The sequence below is a fragment of the Limulus polyphemus genome, unplaced genomic scaffold (genome assembly GCF_000517525.1).
Source record: "Limulus polyphemus unplaced genomic scaffold, Limulus_polyphemus-2.1.2 Scaffold6625, whole genome shotgun sequence".
NCBI lineage: Eukaryota > Metazoa > Arthropoda > Merostomata > Xiphosura > Limulidae > Limulus > Limulus polyphemus.
The window spans coordinates 27689-37523 of NW_013672235.1; the positions used below are offsets into that span (position 1 = coordinate 27689).

General features: G+C 31.2%; 1 long non-coding RNA gene across 1 annotated transcript in view; it reads left to right on the forward strand.

The window, feature by feature from the left end:
• Positions 1-9520, forward strand: part of LOC111089561 — a 23247-nt gene extending 13727 nt beyond the window's left edge. Inside the window, exon 2 of the long non-coding RNA XR_002613804.1 lies at positions 9174-9520. This is a non-coding gene — a long non-coding RNA (uncharacterized LOC111089561). The remainder of the gene's footprint in view (positions 1-9173) is intronic.
• Positions 9521-9835: the final 315 nt, after the last annotated feature.

The following is a 9835-nucleotide window of genomic DNA, read 5'->3' on the forward strand; positions in this document are numbered from 1 at the left end:
TTATTGTTATTGGTTTATTGTATGTGGTTATTGTTCGGGACGAACAATATTAAGGAGGGGGCAGTGTTGCATCAGCGAGGTCACGTGACTAGTGTTGCGCCACGTTTTCTAGAAATATCCTGTTCCTTCGTGAATGCTCTAGCATTTACTAGATTGGGGGTAGGCTGGTATATATAAGATGGTCATAACGTGATGGAAACAGTGGAGTATTGAGTAATTGAACTGCAGTCAGAGAAAATATTGTTGTCCACGTGAGATATATCATTTGTTATAGCGCGACTGTTGAAACTAAGTGTATCATAAAGTTGTATTTTATTAAGTTTTATTAACAAAGGACTTGTGTCGCTAAAGTTTCGTCGGAACAAAGTTACGGAAAATTAATTAACGACTGGAGGCGTAACACTATTCATTTTTTTTCCAATTCTTTAGAACTTCTTTTGACCTACTTTTTTTCATGCATTTACCATATCTTCTAACCTAATTCATTTTATTCAATTCTATAGCAGTTCTTCTAACCTACTTTGTTTTTTTGTCAATTATTTAGCACTTCTTCTAAATTTCCTTTTTTCAATTGTTTAGCACTTCATATCTATTTCTTTTGTTTTTCAATTCCTTAACACTTCTAACCTCCTTCTTTTCTCTTTTATTCTTTAGTAATTTTTCTAACCTACTTCTTTTTTCCCAATTTTTTAGCAAGTCTTCTTACCTAATTCTTTTTTTTTAGTTCTTTAGCACTTCTTTTAACCTACATCTTTTTCTTTCGAATTCTCTAGCAATTCTTCTAACCCACTTCTCTTTTTTCTAATTCTTTAGAACTTAATTATAGTATTTTTGACACTTGTGTACAAAGTTAAATCATAAATAATATTCAACGTTAAACTGGTATAAAATTTAAAACATTTTATTTAGGCCTATCTGTTGCCTTCAAAAAGATGATGACTCTACATATTTCGATGTTACAACGGATGACGTTCTAATCTCCTTTTCCTTCAATTCTTTAGAACTTCTTCTAATTTCTTTTTTTTTCAACTCCTTAGCACTTCTTCTAACCTACCTCTTTTTTTAAATTTTTTAGCTCTTTTTTTTTTTTAACCGACTTCCTTTGTTCATATTTTTAGCACTTTTCGTAACCTAATTCTTTTTTTTTTCAATTCTTTATCATTTCTTCTAACCTACTTCTTTTCTTTTAACTTTTTTAGCATTTTTCGTAACCTACTTCTTTTCTTTTCAGTTCTTTAGCACGTCTTCTAATTTACTTCTTTTTTTTTCAATTCTTTAGAACTTCTTCTAACCTTCTTTTTAATCAATTCTTTAGCACTTCTTCTAACATAATTCTTTTTTTTTTCAAATTTTAGGGCATATACTAACCTACTTTTTTAAATTCTTCAGAACTTCTTTTAATTTATTTTTTCTTTAGCATTTTTTCTTACCTAATTTGTTTTTATCAAATCTTTAGCACTTCTTATAAACCTCTTTTTTAAATTCCATAGCACTTCTTCTAACCTAATTCTTTTTTTTTTTTCAGTTTTTAGGGCTTATACCAACCTACTTTTTTTTCAATTCTTTAGGACTTCTTCTAATGTTTTTTTTTCTTTAGCACTTTTTCTAACCTAATTCTTTTTTTTTTGTCAATTCTTTATTATTTCTTCTAACCTACTCGTTTTTTTAACATATGTATTTGTTTTCAATTCTTTTGATCTTTTTCTAACATGCTGCTTTTTCTTTCCAATTCTTTAGCACTTCTTCTATTCTACTTTTTTTTTCAAATCTCTAGCACTTCATCAGAGATACTTATTTTTTTTTCAATTCTTTAGCACTTGTAACCTACTCCTTTTTTCTAATTATTTAGTGCTTATTCTAACTTATTTTTTCAATTCTATAGCACTTCTTCTAACCTATTTCCTTTTTTTCAAATCTTTAGCTCTTCTTTTAACCTACTTCTTTTTTTCATGTCCTTACCATTTCTTCTAACCTAATTCATTTTCTTCAATTCTTTAGCATTTCTTCTATCCTACTTCCTTTTTTCAGTTCTTTAGCACTTCTTATAAACTTCTTTTTTCAATTCCTTAACACTTCTTTTAACCTACTTCTATTTTTAATTCTTTAGCATTTCTTCTAACATACTCTTTGTTTTTCAATACCTTAACACTTCTTTTAACCTACTTCTATTTTTAATTCCTTAGCATTTCTTCTAACATACTCTTTGTTTTTCAATCCTTTAGTGTTTCTTCTAACATACTTCTTTCTCCAATTCTTTAGCACTTCTTGTAACTTCTTTTTTTCATGTCTTTAGCACTTCTTCTAACCTAGTACTTTTTTAAATTCTTCAGTACTTCTTCTAATCTTTTTTTTTAATTCTTTAGCACTTCTTCTAACCTAGTACTTTTTTAAATTCTTCAGTACTTCTTCTAATCTTTTTTTTAATTCTTTAGCACTTTTCATAATACTTCTTTTGTTTTCAGTTCTTTAGCACTTCTTCTAACCTTCTTTTTCATCAATCCTTTAGCACTTTTTCTAACATAATTCTTGTATTTAAATTTTTTATGACTTATAGTAACCTACATATATTTTCTTTAGCGCTTATTCTAAACTAGGTTTTTTTTCTTCAGTTCTTTAGCACTTCTTCTAACCTACTTCTGTTTTTTCAATTCTTTAGTACTTCTTCTAACCTACCTCTTTTTTCAATTCTTTAGTACTTCTAAACAACTTTTTTCTTCAATTCTTTAGCATTTCTTCTAACCTATTTTTTCTTTTGATTTTTTAGCTCTTTCTGTAACCTATTTCATTTGTTTTCAGTTCTTTGGCCTTTCTTCTAAACTACTTCCTGTTCTTTTGAATTTTAGAGCACTTTTCATAACATATTTTTGTTAAATTCTTTAGCACTTATAAACTTCTTTTTTTTCAATTCTTTACCACTTCTTCTAATCTACTTCGTTTTTCTCAGTTCTTTAGCACTTTTAACCTATCTTTCTTTTAGCACTTCAGATTATAATTCAAATTTTAGTATTATACCCTACTCAATTTCTTAATTTAAAAGTAAATATTAAACAAACACAGTTAAACGTCGATATTTGTATGTCATGTAGTATGTTGAATGCAACACTGGTTGAAATTAGATGTTATAGTATTTTAGCACTTGTGTATAAAGTTAAAATCATAAATAATATTCAATGTTAAACTGGTACACAGTTAAAAACATTTTATTTAGGCCTATCTATGGGATGACGTTCTAATGTTGAAACATGTAAAGTCCTCAACTTTTTGAAGGCCATAGATAGGCCTTAATAAAATGTTTTTAATTGTGTACCAGTTTAACCTTGAATATTATTTATGATTTCCAATTAGATGTTTTTATGTCAAATACTAAGTCTATAGTTTCATATGAATTAGGAACTTAATTTACTGATATTTGCAAACTAGAATATAAAATAAGAACCTCTTATCTTTTCTATTTGCTAAGATATTGCTCATGTAATAAATCAAACACAGTGGCACCTCACCCACCTCTTTCCATTTTTGGAAATGTTCCCTTATATACACTTCTATATATGACATGAATAACCAATTCAAAGCTCAGAATTTCCACTTAGTGGCTTTCATAGCCATTTTAATATGTTTGGATGCCATCTCTATCTTTCGAACCAAGATTTCAAGGAGGTAGATTGTGTCTTTAATCTGCTCAAATTTTTTTAGACTGAAATACAGCTTAGTTACTAATCTTGATAAATTATAGTGGAATTCTATGGTACTGATATTGTAATTTATGATTTTTTTGGTTATTCAATTGTATATATAAAACCTAAAAAAATTATTTCATCTCATATCCTCCACGTGCGAAATTTAAAAGGCGTAGGAACCTACATCAAGTAGCAACCGAGTACAAAGATTCTAACTAAAAGAAATAATTGCTTGCTTACTTCTTTATTTACTGTTCTATGTTTTAAGAAAAATAAGTTTATAACTTTTTTCTAAATAGTAATAATCTATATACATATATAACGTATAACAATTGAAATGTGACTTTATTTTACAAAATACTAGTGTACTAAAACACAGCCAAGACAGATCACTTTGTGAAGACTAAAGGTCAGTTTTATGTTATTGGATATGGTAACGTGAGTGTACATGTGCCACATTATTGTAACTTCTGTATTATTAGCCAGGCACAGGTGCAAGGTCAATATGATAAAAATAATAAATATATATAAATGTATAATGTTATGAGATTTAAGCTATTTAGTCTAAACATTTATCTTTTCATGTTATAATTTGTTGTCATTCTAGAATGAAAGAGGCATAATTTATATTTATTTCCTAATTATTTATGATGGTTATGAGATCAGTCAAGTCTACCAAACCTTTATAGAGAATCATTATTGAAAATAACAGATAAAATATGAAGTTTTTTATGAAACATTTGATAACTATCTGAACATTATAAAGATTTTGCATGTGAAATTTGAAAATTCTCTGGTGCATAAAAGTATTTTTAATCTTAAAATGAAAATGACTTTGCATGTTAGATAGGGAACATGCAAAAAGAAAAAAATGGCATGAGAAAAACATTGCTTAAGAAAAAAAAATCAAAATTAAATATCTTATTTTTCAAAAACTACATAGTTATAGAACCTTTCATCTCAAATTTAAAAGAATTTCATATACTCGTTTCATTTTTGTAGAGAACTTTCACAAGAGTTGCATACCTACTTCAATGGGTTAAATCTAGGTATACAGTTGTGAGTGAAGTGCACAAGTCACTAATTCAAGGAAGTTTACAGTTAGACTAAAGAATTGACTCCAAGTCCATGGTTTAGAAATGTCAAATTTTTAATAATATATTCAATACAAGATACAACTTTTGCATCAAAGGTCAACTATTTCGTTAATCAACTTTTCTTCAATCTTCATCATGTTACTTACTATAATAAATAGATTCTCAGTTAGAATGTTATTGGAAATGTGCTCAGACATACTTTAATTTATGAATTCTTCTTAAAATTAAAAATTTTACGTCAGTTTCCTAATTACTCTCTTTCATTCTAAGGGAAATTGCAATTGTTACTTACATCAAAATTGAAGAGGTGTTTTGGACCTTTTGAAGAACTGAAGTCTTCATCCTCTTTAGTATTTTTCAGCAGCAGCAGAGGATTCTACTTCAGTGCCAGGAGACTGACTGTAAAGGTTTCAGTTGACAAACTGGCAACAGGACTAGTTGCTTCTTCATATGAGCCAGGAGAATGATTTTTTAGCCCAAAACAGGGGTTCTTATACCATATCTTTTGTAACCATTAATAATTTCCAAATGGTGTACACATCTAACCCACAAGTAGATTTGACACTCAGTTGAGTGATTTTTGCAAACTCTTCGTGATTCTTGGAACTAAAAACAAAAATGCTTCAATGGTTGTAGTCGAAGAAAGTAAATTGACAACCTGTTTGCTTGTATCTCTTCTTGTGTCCTTAACATCAAAGTTCTGACTAATCCCATTCTTGGAAGTTGTGTCCAAGTTAATATAAATTTTTTCTTTTAGCTTTCTCTCTACTATGATGGCATCAGTCTATAGATGTACATCTCATGTCCAGCCTCTAATGAAGCTTACATGAACATTATCACAGCTGTTGATAGCATTAACTTAAAGATAATATAAACATCCATTTTTCAGTATAAACTAGAATGTGTCTTTGGTTTATACCTGACACACTTTTCCTTTCTTTGGTCATTCACTGTTATATAACTTCTTTTACATATTCACTAAGTGGGCATAATATTTCTTCTTATTGCATATATGTGTTTATTGTGAGATGCATATTTTCTCAATTCTAGAAGAACTTGGAATATTGTGAAATGCCACAAAAGCTTCACATGTGAAAAGACATTCTTATTCAGCTACATGTGAACTATACATTAATTTGTTATTTTTTAAAATGAGACCCTTTTCTATTTTCACATATAGTAAAGTGCAAATTAATAACCTGTTAATCTAGAAAAAAGATAATTTTAACAAATAAACTCTTCATTACTAAGTAAATATATTTCATACATATTTGTGCTACCTGCAAGCTCTTTTTTTACAAAAAAGATTTTGTTATAACTTAAGGATTACACCTTTTTCAAGATTTTGCTATCAGTAATTTTTTTGTACTGGTTACTGCTACCTCTTCTTACACGGTTGTACCTCTTTTCACATAAAGCTATCTCAGTCTTCTTTTTATTCCCTAAGCATTGCTAACAATTGTTTAATGCTCACCAAATCAATCTGTATATCCCACAAATTTTGTGCCACTTTTGAACATGTTTATAGCATATGACCACCCTATATTGCTGCAGCTAGTTCCCTCTTATTCTCCCATTCAATCCTTACTTTTTGTATTGGCACAGCATGCTTTAGCCATATGTTTTTTTCACATGTGACTGCCATTTCTGATACGGTCTTACCTTTCTCACACAAAGCTATCTCAATCTTTCTGCCCTTTAAGCATTGCTAAGAAAAAAACATGTTCAGTGCACCAGCCTATATATCCAGTCAATTCTGTGCCATTTTTGAACATGTACATATTATGTGACTACTCTCCACCAATAGTATTGCACCACCTATATTGGTGCAGCTAGCTCCCTGAATCCTCACTTTCTCGATTAGTACAGCTTAGTTTAGATGTGTGTTTTTCGCGTGTTGCTACTGTTTATGATTGTGCTTACTTGCCATTTCATTTTTTCAATAGTTTTCTTTTACTTGTGTTTGCATTCAGTTTTTCAATGATATTTTTTGATTTGTTTCTTTTTACTGAATTATACAAGGACTTCTTATGAATTTGTGATTCATTGTATCGATTACTGTAGTTCCCATTACAGTCAACAGTGCTACTGGTGAGACTTCCTTGGAATTGGGTGTGAACTTATATGCAGAGGAGGTACAGGCCTTAATTCGCGAGTAGCTAAATCATATGTTCTGCTGGCAATTTCTTCTCCTTTTCAACCTCACAATGTTGCGGAGAAACAATACAATCAAGGAGAAGACAATTTTGACTCTCTTTTTTTGACACCATCTTATTTTGGTTTGTCACACTCTACATCTCAGATCCCTTGGACCACACCTTTACCCATCCTTCCCTAATCAGGGCTGGCCTGGCTTGATGGCTAGACAGAGACCAAATCACGATGAGGGCTCTGCTTTCTCCACCTTTTCTGTATTTACATCTGTTCCCAGATGCTTCTCTAGAGAGTTGGGAGCTTACCTCAACATTTGGGAAATTTCTGGTCTCTGGTTACTTGAGTATTCTCTCTATATCTTTATTATCAAACTTATAGTGGTTCATTGAGCTTTGTCCCACTTCCTTCCTCTCCAATGGGGAGGGTGGTTATGGTACACTCCGACAACTCCACAGTGGTCAATTATATCACCAAACAAGGGGTAACAAAGTCAGGTCTATGTGCTTTCAGGTCCCATATCTCCTTTTCTGGGCCTATAGTAACCATATGGATGGTCTTGCCATGTTTCTGGTGCCCTAAATCTGGTTGTGGATCATTTATCTCAACCCAAATTGATGCTTTCAAAACCCAATGAAACACAAATCTTCCTTCCTTTTGGTCTTCAATTCCGAACCCACTAGCTCTGGGGTTGGGTGGACACATTCAGTCAAGTTTGGAAGGGTCCTTACATCTATGCTTACCCTACTATTCAACTCCTCTCTGGAGTTCTATCCCTAATCCAAACCACTCCATGTCTAATCATACAACCATGGTTCCTTGTGCTCTGACCTTTTATTTGTACAACCTGCCCTACCCTTACCTCTATCTTGGCCTCTTCTCCATCAACCTTGATTAGACATTGTTCATCCATATGTCTCCACACCCCCATCTTCATGCTGAGCTTTTGTATGGTACATTGCCTCAGCCCAGGGACCGATTCCACGTGTTTCCTCTTCCTTTTCCCTATCCATCAGACCTTCCATGTCCATTTATTAAACGCAATGGTCTACCTTCCAACTTTGGTCTATTCAGCATGGCTTTTATACTTCCCACCATTCTGTTCCTTATCTTTTCCAATTCTTCACCTGGTTGTTTGACAAAGGCTTGTCTGCTTCAACCATGCCTATCTATGGGGAGGTTGTGTCAAACACCTTCCATTTTTCAAAGTTCCCACCCTTCCATCCTACTGCCAGTGTTATTCATTTTAGATTCTGCTAATTCTCAAAAGTGAGGATTAAGGGGGAGAATCAGAAGGAGCTAGCTGTACCAATATAGGTGGCACAGTACTATTAGTAGAAGGTGATCACATGCTATATACATGTTCAAAAGTGGCACAAAATTTGTGGGGTATATAGACTGGTACACTGAGCATTAGAATTTCAGTGTAAAATATGTTAACATTAATGATAATAATGCCAAAAATTATTGTGTAGAAATTAGTAGCTAAACCTATTTTCTTAACATGCTTTTCATTTATTTACTGCTCGCGTACAGTCTAAAATTATGTAATTTATGTCATGCCTCTCATGATTGATTGATGATGACAGTAAAACAATTATTTCGTTTGACTTAAAATAATAATTAGTTGCAAAAGTACCCCACTAGATTATATGTATTTTATGTTTTAGTCTGTCCAAAATCTAAAAGTATTATTCCAGGCATTTTATGCAATTAAGATTGTTTGCAGAACAAAGTACCAGAACTGTGAACATTCATGATTAATAGAGGTACTTTTCTATTCCACTTAATAGATAAATTCTCCTGAATTTACACGTAATTACTTAGAATGACACTATGTACCATAGCAAAGCATCAAATAAAATCACATCAAAGTATTTGAAACACTAAGTTCTTCTATTACACTTACAAATAAAAAGTTTTCCATCTCTAGTACTTTGTTTATATTACACGTATATCCAAGCTATCTAAAGAAAGGACCGAGAACAAGTCTGCTTAGTTTCAAGAGAACGTGAAATGTCTTTGTAGCAACTATAGCTGCACAGGAACAACAAGACATATTTACTGTTGAATGTGAAATAAAGTAATGTTTCTTTCTCAGTAAGTGACTTTTCTTTTTTCTTGTTGTTAGTTAGGTGATTGTTTTGAGTGCAAGTGTGTGTGTACAGTGTTGCAGCTACACTTGTAGTGGCAATAATATTAGTAATATTTTGTGATTTTAATAATTCCATTATTTAATTTTTTTTAGCATCATGAAAGAAGTAGCAGTATATAGAAGCCTCTCCAGATTTTTAACAGACAAATATGAGTTCTAACTTATCTTATTGGGACAACTGCTTTCTCCATTACCATATGATTTATACTTCCAGTCATTGTTGGATACTCTGACAGTACATTTGAAAGGAGCATTTCATCTTTACACTCTATGGTCAGCAAGCTGTTGAATGGACTAATCACTGCTCTAGTATGCTATATAAATTACAGAATAATACTAATTAAAGCTGGGTAAGAAAAAGGCACTTGAAACATATAAAAATCAAGAAATGTTCTGTTACAAGTTAAAGAGAAAATAAATAGAAAATTACCATACTTTGAGCTTGTGTGTTTGTGTAGAAACTGTATAAAGCAAAATACATTAATTTATTTTTTTGCTATGGATTGGTATACAGACAAAACACAGAAGACAAGTTTTAATGATATAATTTATAAAACAGTTTTTAACTAAATGGTTAGAAGTATAATATAAATTAAATGGTTCTTGTGCACAGGTAAAATATTAAAAACAAACATACTGATCTCCTTTACACATTCATAAACAAGGTAATATATACAGGGTGATTCAGAAATCCATTGATAAGCTAATAATTCAGAAATGGAGAGGTATAGTAAAATTTTTGTTTGTAGTATGCA